Source organism: Nelumbo nucifera, chromosome 5 (genome assembly GCF_055504915.1).
Source record: "Nelumbo nucifera cultivar China Antique chromosome 5, China Antique-T2T, whole genome shotgun sequence".
In the NCBI taxonomy this organism is placed as follows: domain Eukaryota; kingdom Viridiplantae; phylum Streptophyta; class Magnoliopsida; order Proteales; family Nelumbonaceae; genus Nelumbo; species Nelumbo nucifera.
The window spans coordinates 80,713,234-80,726,626 of NC_142653.1; positions in this window are offsets into that span (position 1 = coordinate 80,713,234).

Sequence of the window (13,393 nt, forward strand, 5' to 3'; positions counted from 1 at the left end):
CTTTATTATTAGTGTAATAATAATTATTAAGTTACATTAATTATTATAGTAAAATTTGTTATTTTCAAAATACTGTAATTACAGTAATTTTGAAATAACTGTAATTCCAATAATCATTATAATAAATGTTTTACTAAAGCTACAATTTCTTAAAATTAATTTTATTACACTAACAATTAAATTGTGTTATTTTCCAGAAAAATTATTAGAAATCAATGAATATACAAAATTTTCAACCAATAATTTCTTTATAAATGTCATTTAAAATTAATTAAAAAATTAAAAAATTAAAAAATTAAAAAATTAAAAAATTAAAAAATTAAAAAATAAATTCAACAATTATAGCTCCAGAAAATAATTGGTGGAGTTTGCAAATTGGCAAACAAAATATCATAATTTTGGAAAATTTTGGAGAAGAAAATAAAAAAATATATTAATGCAATTTTGGAAAATTTCTTTAAATGTAGTAAATAATTATTGAAAATTATTGGAATATTTTGGAAATTTGGGAATTTGTATTACATTTGATAGATTTTGAAAATTTATTTAAAAATTGTGTGATTTTCATTTTAAATTATTAAAGATAAATTAGTATTAGTAAAGGCTAACATTAATTTGAACCAATAATTACACAAATTATTTCTATTATTAATATAAATTAGTATAATATTGGAAAATTTTAGAAAAGGGAATTATTAATTAACTTATATTGAAAAATAAAAAATAAATTAGTATAATTTTATAAATAATATATTTAAAAAAATAAATTATTTAATATATTTAAAAAATCAATAATTTAGTATATATACTTTTAGAAATTTACAAGGAGCTAACATTCAATATATCATTTTAATCATTTTTACCGGCAAATTAGACATTGGGTTTTTTCGTACATCGCACAGATTCCCTGTATAATGTAAAAGTGGAAGTGTGAAACCAAACGACTAATTTGGTACGACTTTAGGAGGAGGAGATTATAATACGTCATCTAATTTTTTATAAGGTTTGACAGGTGGCAAGTGTTAAAAGTTTGCCACGTGGCAAAAGGATGATTATGATTTATGACAAGGCAGATGAGGGTGTGAGCGTGTGACGCTGAAGTCTGAACGCTCCTTCACTGTGACTGGCGGTGTCTGGTACTTGTTAGGTTGGGTTGAGACCATCAGAGCGGGACGGAGACGGACATCAGCAGATAATGCAGTGGATAGCGGAATTGCCCTTCCTTTTCGACAAAATACCAAAAGTGCCACTATCAGGGTCAGTTCAGTATAGAGCGACCGCTTCTGAAGTCTGAACCACATACACACAGCTTCCGCATCCGCATCCGCTGACCCCTGCTGCCTTATGTGGTTTGTTTTTCGTAAAAAACATTTCCGTAAATAAAAAAATAAAAACTCAGATATTTTTCTCTCTGAAATTCTTTTTCACCAATTCTACCGTGTGACTTCTGTTAATCCATCTACTTGGGAATTCGAGAGACGCGAGCGATAATGGAACGCAAAAACAAGACGTCTTTTTGTTATTATTACCATCATGGGCCATGGCTTTGCTTGGGCATTTGGAGTGTTGGATTTTACCATTTTGCATTTTGGAGGTTGATTAAGCCATTAAGGTTGCGTTTGAAAATGATGAAAATGGAGTGTAAATTTCGGTTTAGGGTAAATTTGTATTTGTGTTTATTTTTGTTTATGTTTGGTAACATTACATTTATGCATTGACAAATGATAGATCAATAATAAATAATGAGATATAAAAGTATATCAATAAAAATAAGTAAATTTGCATTCAAGTGGGCTTTTGATAAAAAAAAAGCATATATATGTTTTATTGAAATTCATGATTGCATCCATTACAGCTAAAAGTATGTTGGTAAGAAGGTAAATTTGTTAGTGCAAAACTATCCCAATTTTACAATTTATATGAACCGTTTTATACTCTACATATTTGCATTCACACTTATTTGTATTGTTTTCAAACGCAACCTAAAGTGGTGTTCTATTAAGAAGAGTTACATCTTAACAAAAACTATGTGATGCACTATAACATCCTAGCTGCACATCGGAGGCCCCAATATCCTTGCTATGTGGACCAACTACCTCTCACCGTAGCCTCATGAATTTTTTCTCGGTATTGAATAGCATATTTCATTTTTTTTCTGACATAGTACAACACTTTTTCAACAATAATATAACAACTCTTCTCAAAGGTGTGGTGGTGGGAACTAGTAGTGAGGTTTGAAATTGCATTGCTTCTGGGACTATCTAGTCTACGTATCAATTAAGTCACTGCTCATCTATAGCCTCATGATTTACCCTCATATTTGCACTAATCCTATACTTCACAGAATATGCCTATGTTAGCACTTAAGGCTACATTTGTTTGGGGTGGAAAATTGAACCGGGGATCAAAATTATAGATGTTATAGATACATCTCTCTCTCTCTCTTCTTCTTCTTCTTCTTCTTGTCATGGATGTTGAACGGGATCTGAACCCACCTCCAAAGGGAGAGCCGAAGAGGAGCAGTTGCAACCCACCTCCGAAGGGAGAGCCGGAGAGGAGTAGTTGTGGCAAAGAAGAGCCTCAGTGGCGAAGAAGCTCTTGTCATGGATGTTGTAGATTTTGATACCAAAGCCAAATTTCATTCCCAAAATTTGATCCCAAAGAAGCTTCGGAGTAGTGGCAAAGAAGCTCCAGGTTTTGATCCCAACACCAGAGCCTCAGTCTATAAGCTTAAATCCTACGAAGCTCTTGTCATGGATGCTGCAGGTTTTGATACCAAAGCCATATTTCATTCCCAAATTGATTTTTCATGGCTAGATTTTGACTAGAAATCCTATGAAGCTCTTGTTCTTGTTCTATGATGAAAAAAAAAACATTTAATCCCAATTGCAACTTAGGATTTTGAAGATCATGCTCAATGCTGGAGTGGAAAAAATAGGAGAGGGATTGAGCAATCGAATGCTTAAGCGACACTACCTTTTACATCAATCGTCCAAATACACAAGAGTGTAAAATGAGTATATATCCAGTTTGCTTTTTATATTCAGAAATCTAACCATTGTTAAACTCCATCGGAGTAGTTTTGTATTTACACCGCAAACAACTGCAACCTAAATGTTTATTTTAGAGTGGTGTTTCTAGTAATGCACGTTGCTAAGTTTCTAGAAGGGGAAGTAGTTGCACTTATGCTCACATGTGGATTGCGAGGAAAGAGAGATCTTTTGCACTGACATAATTGCATGGACATGTGGTGAAACCCTAAACCACTTTTCAATCCCAGATTCAACTAACTCAAGATTGCTTTTCCAAAGATAGGAAAACTTTCAATTTTTTTTCCAAGGAGATTCCTATAAATAGAGGACTCCCAATCATATTCACATAGATCATTACTAAAATTGTGCATGAACTCTATAACCATTACCTCTTTCAACCTTCTACTCTCTTGTCCTCAATCTCACTGGAGATCGCCACCACCACCATCCAACGTTGTCCTTTAGGTAGATATCCCTAGTATCTCTAACCTTAAACTTACATTAAGAATCTTTGGTTGTTATACTGGTCACGAAAATGGTAGAAAGAATGAACAACTTATCTCCTATCCCCGAAGACCTAGCGAAGGACAACCACCCAACGGTCCCTGAAACATTATCGAAATACAAAGACAATGGCGAGTTGGAGATCCTAACTAACAAGGTTTATAGCATCACTACTACATCGTTAGGGTCATGAACCGCCTGGATACCTTCGTCATTGAACTCCAAAAGGCTGAGAGGATTGACCACCTAGAGCAACAACAAGTTGAGATCAAAGAAACACTGATGTAGTTGCTTCAGGGGCCCTAGATTTAGCCTCAACCATAACCCTGGTTTGCATACCTTCCCAAACCCAACCATCGACGATGCCAATCAACAAACTTAGTTATGGAATTAGAACCAACCCTAAGTCCATGTACTGAAAACACCTGACTTAACATTCTAGACATAGAGCCATTCCAATTAGCCTACTTCACCAACAAGACCTTCCCTACCACAGTTTCAGCGCCATCGCCTTGCATGATTAGCACGTGATACAAGAAGACTTGGTAATGTAATGCATTAGAGGAATGCAACCCAAGTATTGTATTGACATAGAGAATCTAGAGTTGTCCAACTTTTCACAATTGTGGAAGTGTGCTAAACACACCTATGATTACTAGGAGACCCTAACCGTGCCAAAATAGGCCATAATAGCATAAACAACGAAAGTTGTCAAAATTCCAAGAAGCCTATACAATGGAAAAAAGTTAATGCATTAATACTTTAGTTGCATGAGGACCCTATACATGGCGCGAAGATGACGGTCGATCACCTCCCCACCCCACCCTTTGGATGTAATAAGAGTGAGATGATTTTAATAATGAACAAACTTGTAGAGAATTTAGTGATTGAATTTCCCTCACCCCTTCCCTATGTAAACCCAAACTAGGGTCACCTTAGACCAATATGGCGTGATTTTTCCTATGCCACCATGCATGATTTAATGGAATGCTTCACATTGCAATGAACCTCCATGGCTAAGGTCAAGTTAGAAGAGTACCTCTAACACAAGCTAGTAGAAGTGGAAAGAAACCCCCTACCCAACCATCAACAAGGCAAAAGCATCAACGTGGTAAGTGTAGTAAATTATACCTTAGCCTCATATAACATTTCATATTTGCGATTTCAGTAGAGTGACAAACTATAGTAGTTCTTGATCAAGAAGGGGCTGATGAAAATAGAATTAAAGGCATTGGTATAAATCTTTAGAAGCTCATAACATTATTGCAATAGTAGAAGAAGTACAATTGAATTCTCTATGGATGACATGCTAACAACGGATCCCTACCACACCAAGCCACTCTATGTTGTAGCCAATGGCAAGGGGTCCTACATAAACCAAGACTTGATTGATTAGGGGGACTTCAGTAAACCTTATTTTCATCCACACTCTATGATTGATGGGATTTACGAGCAACTTGGTGACTGGTCTACCCATGTATGTGATAAGCTTTAACAGTAACATTTCATCCACCAAGGGATCAATTGTGTTGCCTCTTATCCACCAAGAATTCTAAGTGGTTTAAGGGCACACATCATACTTTATCCTATTGGGCAGGCCATTCATTCACCACTTGTGACCCATGCCTTCTAGTGACAAAGGTGCCATTTGAGAAGTCTAAGGCACACCTACATGACACCATCTACTATACTGATCTTTCCAATGACGGAGAAGCTAGGATCATACAAATTGAGGAAATCAATCTATCAAAGTGTGATAAGAAAGAGAAAGCTACCCCTATGCCAATTAATCCCAACAACTAATCATACTACACTTTGGTGGTGGAGGAGAATAATTGCACAAATAGTGTGCCAAAGAAAACAAAAGGCACTAATGAGTCAGAAAACAATTCCTTACAATTCCAACATGTTATGTCATGTTAACCTTCATATATGCTACACTTTTACACGAGTACAAATTATGAAACTTAGAAAAATACAAAATTATAAAATATACTTGACATTAACTAGGTACAACTAAACAACATTGAACTTTAAAAAAAAAGACTCAAAACTTTTACATCGCAACACTTAACCTATACACATGAATGCACAATATGTTAAATCAGCACTTAGCGAGTTAACTAAATATTACAATGAGATAGAACCTTCCCCAAACATTTGCAAGATTTAAACAATGCTATAGAGGAACCCTTATAAGAGATTGGCATTGTAGAAGAGATTGTGAAAAGCATCCATTATTCATTTCAACTAAATTGCAAGGTTAATACAAACTAGCCTACTAGAATTGCTGAAAGAGTTTTAAACCAATGAAACAGCCCTAACGCATTTTTAAGCTAGAAATAGCCTTTGAGATCAAAGAAGAGATAGAAAAACTCCTTAGTGTTAAGTTCATCAAACCCTTGTACACCCTAGCTAGTTGGCTAAAACTTGTTTGAAAGATAAATTCTCTTTGCCAAACATTCATGGCGATACTGATTGATGCAACAGTAGGCAATGGGTTATTTTCTCTCTTGTATGCTTATAGTGGCTATAATCAAAACTTCATTGATCCTTTATACTCTACACACAACTTAAAGACACCTATAGAGAACATTTACAATAAGGAGATGCCACTTGGACATAAAAATGTTGGGGCCACATACCAACGAGTGATGACATGTATATTTTGTAATATGATGTAAAGGGAGATTGAGTGTAATGTTGATGACATCTATAAGGAACTTTTACTATAAAGTGATGCCATTTGGACTTAAGAATATTAGAGGCATGTGCCAAAGGGTGATGACATATATATTTTGTAATATGATGCATAGGGAGATTGAGTGTTATGTTGATAACATAGTAGTTAAAGTAAGAAAGAAAGAGGACTAGAAGTCTTTAAAAAATATTCTGTTGGAGTAGGCAGTACAACCAACAATTAAATCCTTTGAAGTGTGGTTTTGGTGTAGAGTCAAGAATATTTTTGGGCTACAAGATTGATCAAGTAGAAATCCACCTAGATGATGAAAAATTGAATGTAGTCATAGAACTCTTCCCCCTAATAATGAATCTTAAATCAAACATTTATAAGGAAAGTCTCCTACCTCATATGATTCATCCTTAGATTAGCACCAATGGTCTCATCTCTCCTTAAGCTCACTAAAAATGCTATTAGTTTCTAATGGATAGAGGAGCATAACAAGACATTTGAACATATTAAACAGGCCTTAGCCAAGGCACCAGCTATGTACTCACTCCCAAAAAAGTAAGGAATTTAAGTTGTACATCACAACTAAGCTAACTAGGAAGTCGTAGGGTCTCTCATCACATAGGATAATGTAGAAGGTCAAGAATGACCAATTTACAATGCCAGTAGGACACTTAAGTGGGCTGAGAGGAATTATTCCCATATGGAACAATAATGCCTAGCCCTAGTCTTCATAGTGCAAAAGTTCAAACATTATATTCTCTAGTAGAAAGTCATCCCCATCGTAGAAAGTTCAGACATTATGTTCGATGAATTGGAAAAATTACATATGTTTTCAAAAAAAAAATTCAAAAATAATGAACAAGAAAAAATTAACCTTTTTGGATTAAATTATCCTATTTTAAACTCCATTATTCATAGTCTCCCTCCTTATAACACCACTGTTCATTGTCTCCCTCCTTCTAATGCCATTGTTCATTCGAACGTATCTGAGAATTCGTAGATCTGAGCTATAGAGTTGTGAAATTATTCATTCAGACACCACTATTCATTCAAATGAAGAAATCAGTATGAAAATCCCTTTGTTGCATTCATGATTACTCCTACGAACACCTTAAAATTAGAGTCATCCATTGTGGGTCATGAACCACAATGCAAAAAAGAATTAAGCTCCTATGACATACCTGGAGAAGATCCAACATAGTGGAATATTGATTCTCAATTTGAAGAAGTTGTTTACGGATCAAAGATAAATCCTCATTTTCCTTGTGGTTCCCATAAATATCTTTCGTTGCATTGCTAACCACAATAGTGGATTCAGAGCCCTCGTCATGAAATGGAACACTATGAGACCCTGATCTCAACCCACCAAACCTGTATGCCTTGTCTTTGTTCTTATTAAACAGGGCTATTTTTATTTCAAGCATTCTCACATTTTTCACTGATTTGAGAACCATCCCTTCTCTATGCTTAGAATACATCATATAGCACAGTAAAAGACTGGGCATGAGGAACAACAATGTCAAGTTTCCAAACAGCGGGCTTCTTGAAATTTAGTTTGTGAAACAAAGCATCAAGAGGGCCAAGAACATCCTTCCAGGCTTCCAACATCCGATTCATAGTGTCTCGAACAGCCTTCACTTGTAACAACATTGAAAAGCAATTGACTAAATATCGCAATACTTAGAACAGACCTAAAAATCACAATCGATTGGATGCAGAAAGCAAACTTTTTCCTACCTTATTGAACCTCTAAGCCTCAAAGGACATCCAACATGAAGACTTGAACTCAACTTGTTAGAACATATAGCTCGTCATCACTAGAATTGTAATAGAATCCATGCATAAGTACTGTATAGAGTAATCCTAATCGAAGAGAACACAATGATCAAGCTATACAAGACAATAAATAGTGTCTAAGGTACTAGAGTAATCGAGATTCCCCCGTGATAGTATGACGACACTTCACCAAGGCAATATGAGTTTCATACACTTATGATGAGCACAAAATGCCATATAAGATATGTAAATGCCATCTAAGACATGCAATGAGCATAAAATGCTATTCGAGACTTGCAATGGACATAAAATAACATCACAAGCCTGTGATGAACATAGAACACCACCCAACCCTACGATGAGTATAAAATAGTAGTTCATGCCATGATGAATAGTAGATGAAGCCCAAAGCTAGCGATACCTGTTCATAGTTGACTTATGCCTCTCATAGTTACAAGGAACTGTGACGAGGCACATCGACCATGATTAATGAGATGCTCAAATACGTCATCCGACCAAAGACAAAAATCCCAACACATGGCCATGGAAGAATTCATGAGGGGACGTAGCCAACACGTGTTATGCGAGAATCCTTAAGAAAAGGAAACTCTATTCCTAATCTCGCTAGACACGTGGCAAAACCCCTAGTGGAGTTCATTCAATGGATGGCATAAGATCAAAGATCCCCTTCTCTAATAGGAAAATTTCTCATTTGGACTCTTCCCCATATAGTCTCGCAATTACCTCTATAAAAAGGGGAAGAGACCAATTGCGTGGGATACGGAAATTCTCAGAATTCACTAGCTGAAAACCCCTTAGCCTTTCTTCCTCTAGGGAGCTAAGATTACTTGCAACCTCGATTTGAAACCAATCCCATATTTGTCCTTCAAGAGACCATTCCCTATTGCTTTACCACCTCACTTACATTAAAATCTCTAGTTATTCGCCTCGATCATAAAAGATGATCACAAGTAGGATAAACCTCCTGGCTATCCTTGAGGAGAAAAAAACCAATACCAAAAAACGGTGGCTCCGAAGAGCAAGTCCCTCAAGAGTCGAGTAATTAAGTCAACACCGTGATCCTGTCACATAAAGCTTATATGAGTTTGAAACGCGTTTTGACTGCCTGGAGTATATGCAAACCGAGATGAGAAATACCCTGCAACTACTCATGTAGTGGGCAACCACACTAGAAAACTCCCCGTTCACCCCTACTAAACCATCAATAGCTCCCTCCGGCTGCATGAGGGCTTCAGTGCCCAAAGTACGTGGCCTTGAACCGACGGGAGGGGGTAACCAACCCATGACCAACACCGCTCACAAGATGCAATACTCTATCCCTGAACAAACGCCAATAATTGTGATCGGGGAACAGAGTAATGTACCCATTGATGCACCCGTAAGTAGAATGGAGATTCAGGAGTATGTGCAAGGCCTCATTGTGGTGAGCAAAAGTAAGACCCAACCTACATACATGCTCCAGAAACCATACTCAAGCCGCATCCTGCACAAACCATACGTTGCGGGGTACACTCCTCCACAACAATGGCCCTTGTACAATAGACAAAAAGGAAGCCCGCAGGAACACATAAGTAAGTTCAAAGACACCCTAGGAGCTTTCGCCTTAGACAGTGATCTGAAGGTCCATGAATTCTCCAAATCCCTCACCAGATTGATATACTTGTGGTTCATCAATTTGACCCCAAGAAGCCTAGACTCCTAGGGAGAACTCACAATAAAGTTTTTGTCCAAATGGTTCACCCTGGAGCGAAGACTGATGATGGCTGACCTTCACAATGTTGAGCAACGGTCGAGAGAGGATCTCCTGGCCTATGCCATGCACTTCTAGAAACTCACTCACATTGTGTTTGATGAACACACAATAAAAAAAGGGATCAATAAAGTTATGTATTCAGGGGATGCACCTAGCCTATTGGGTTAGGATAAAGAATATTAAGCTTGAAACATTTAGCCAACTATAGAAGTGCACTAAAAGGACCGCAAGGATTGTCACTGTGCTTGAGACACATCAAGTCAGCCCTGGGCTGACGTACCAACGACCAGAAGCATATATTGTTGATTGCAAGCCATGAAACACTAGAGGGCCTGACCACGCTCCATACTTTTAGCCCAATAACCAAGGACGATTGGAAGGTGGTTTGTTGCCCCCACCCCCTCCACCATTTGGTCGTAACAAGAACAAAGTGATCATGATCATAAACAAGTTGGTGGAGGATCGAGTCATCAGCCTGCCCCCATCGCCCGTTGAGGTGAACCCTAAAAAGGACTGAGATGGTACGACTACCACCAATCCCCGGACCACGACTTGATGGATTGCTTCACCCTACAATGCCTGTTTGCCCAAAAAGTCAAGTTAGACGACTTCGTCAAGAGGAAGCCCGCATAGGTCGATGTGAACCCTCTTCTAGCACACCAACAACGGTTTGACTGTTTGGGTTGAATGGTTCGGATGGTTCATATTAGGAAAGGCCAAATAGTATATTTGTCGTGAGAAATAGAGAAAGGAGGACTAAAGGAGTGGAGAAGAGTATTTTGTTGGCTGAGAAAGAGAAGGAAAGAAAAAAAGGAGAAAGGAAAAAAAGAGGAAAAGAAGAGAAAGAAAAGGAAGGAAAGAAAGAGGGAAGGAGGGAAGAAGAAGGAAGAGGAGGAGAATGATTTCACAGTCACCGGCAACGGCGACAGCGACGACGAGATGGCAACGACGACGACGGTAACACAACGCAGATGACAGATGTCATACAAGTTCTTAGATCTCAGATCTGAAATTGATTTTTCATTTTTTCTCAAATCTAGATCTAAGATCTTCTTCTTCTTTTGAGATCTGCAACATTTTCTTCTTCTTCTTCTTCTTTTTCTTGGATATCAGATATGAGTTCGTGTCTCAGATTTGCAATTTCTCAAACCGCGAACCGCTGTACGGGTCAAACGAATTGACGGTTCGACCGCTCGAGTCAGCGATTTCCTGACTAAATCAACGGTTTTTTATCCAAGAGCGGGTCATGGGTGAAACGGAACCGGTTGCTTGAACGGTTTTTGGGCCGAACAATCCAACCGTCCAGGCCAACGATGGTTCAGAAACATTGGGTGGACTAAGGGAGTTCTATAAATCTGATATCTACTTACACCCTAAAACTGATGAAGATAGAAGAAGAGATTAAAGGTCTACCCATGGAAGTTACCGACTTCAATGGGAACGTATTTTCCACTAGAGGCTCCATCATGCTCATCATCGCCATTGGCCTATTATTCATAGAGTAGGAGTTTCAAAAAATCTCAGGAGGGACATTCTACCATGCTCTCCTTAGGTGACCACTAATACATGCCTTAGCACTGGATCCTTCCACTTACCACTAGTGAATTAAGGCAAAGTACAAAGAAAGAATAGTCCAAATTCCAGCCACCAAAGTCTTGTTTGATATGTTAGAAGCGTACATTTAGGATGCAATTTACTATACTAACCTGGCCAAGGATGGCAAGGTGTAGGTGGTGAAGGTCAAAGGGGTGGAATGTGGTGACCTTAGAAGAGAAGAAGTATTAACGCTGCGTCTAAATGATAGATGGAGACGGAAAGAGATACTACACATGAAGGATGAGAGATCCATCATATGGATGGCCAAACCCTACATGAAGGTTGGGTGAAATTTCAAAATTTTCTCTCTCTCCCGTTTGGGAATCGCATTCCCTATTTTAGAAAACTGCATTTTCAATGATCATTCTTGAAACAAAACTAGACTACATCAGAAACCAAAGGGAGAAGAGGGATATACCTGATATGAAGAACAAATCTAAAACCAAAGGGAGAAGAGGGATATACCTGATATGAAGTAGCTGTAACTCCCAATGAAGGTGTTTACACTCAAGGAGAAAACCAAAACCCGCTTCCATTGAAGATGGCACAGTGCGTAATGAAGCAAGATCAGTAGGACGGCTCTTCAGCAAGAACCGAATTCTTCAGCAAGAATGGGGTAAAGGGCTGGTGAGCACGACTTCAGATTGTTTCTTTAGCCAAAAAATAATAACAAAACACTTCTTGATTAGTTCCACAAGTGGAGATCAAACTGGGTAGAGATAGCAAGAACAAGGAGAGAATTCTACAGATTGTTGTGTATTAAAACTGAGGAATTCGCCCCCTATTTATAGTCTTCTTTGGATCTACCTCCTAATCTAATTAGGAGAGAGTTTCTGGATCCAAACCTGATATTTGAATCTGGACTCTTAAATGGATAAGACTTATCTTATCCTTTCAGCTAATCCTAATCAGATTATAAATCAGATCTTGCCTCCTTTTAATTAACCAATTTAAGCCCAGTTCGAATGGGGTTTTAAGCCCATTAAACCTATGTGCTCACATACACCTTTAATGCCCAGTTGGCTCTCTTTGTATGGCATGGGATCCTTACATCGATCTACATATCAGCCACATGGATTCAGCCCAGCCTTTGTTACAAGGCCTGGCCGAATTCACTATAGGAGACAGTGAATCCCTGAGTCCATCACCATGGGCTATTAATAGGCCCAACATTTACACTAAATGGTCATTGGGTCCAGCCATCTTATGAAAACCCAAGGATTGTGGGCAGATGCAAGATTAGCCCATCAGGTATTGCCCTCAATGGTCTTACACTTAACCTTTCAGCCTATAATGATCAAACACTACTTAACAAGAGATGACCTCTCCCTCGGCTGCAAGGAACAGTGCTGCACTCTCTACTCACATGGATCCTGGGAATTAAAACATTTTGCAAACATTTTGAAACCATAATATATATATATATATATATATATATATATATGTATATGTATATGTATATCTCTATATAAGTATATTTTGGAAAAAACAAATTTCAACGTTTGAAATCAATTGCCGGTAGTTTAGGTTTCCATCAGAGAGAGTGCATCACCGATCATTCACTTTGTCCGACAAAGGGGCTGATCTTGTCACTATGATCACCCACTCAGATGAATTCTCAGACTGTTCCAACATACCCAAGTTTTGACCCCTCTAAGGATCTCACTGATTGGTATATCAAAGACAACCCAATTCGACACCTAATGCAGTACCATAATCGAGTCTAGGAGTCCGGTGTAACATTCCAGTTTTGTCCTTCTGTCTCTATGGTCTAAGGCAATAATAGAATTTTGGTCCAATTCAGGGTTTCAAGAAAACCCACATTGTATGCACCTCAGGTCTTACCCTAGCAACTGAGACAAACCACCCCAACCAACTTGGTGGCACATCAGTGTTAGCCTAGGCAGGATAAATCTCCCCATATTTATCTAATGGCTGTGAAGATTATAAACTAACACGAGTCTCATAAGTGTCCAATTTAAGGGTATTACACAAAAACATACCAAAACACATGAATCA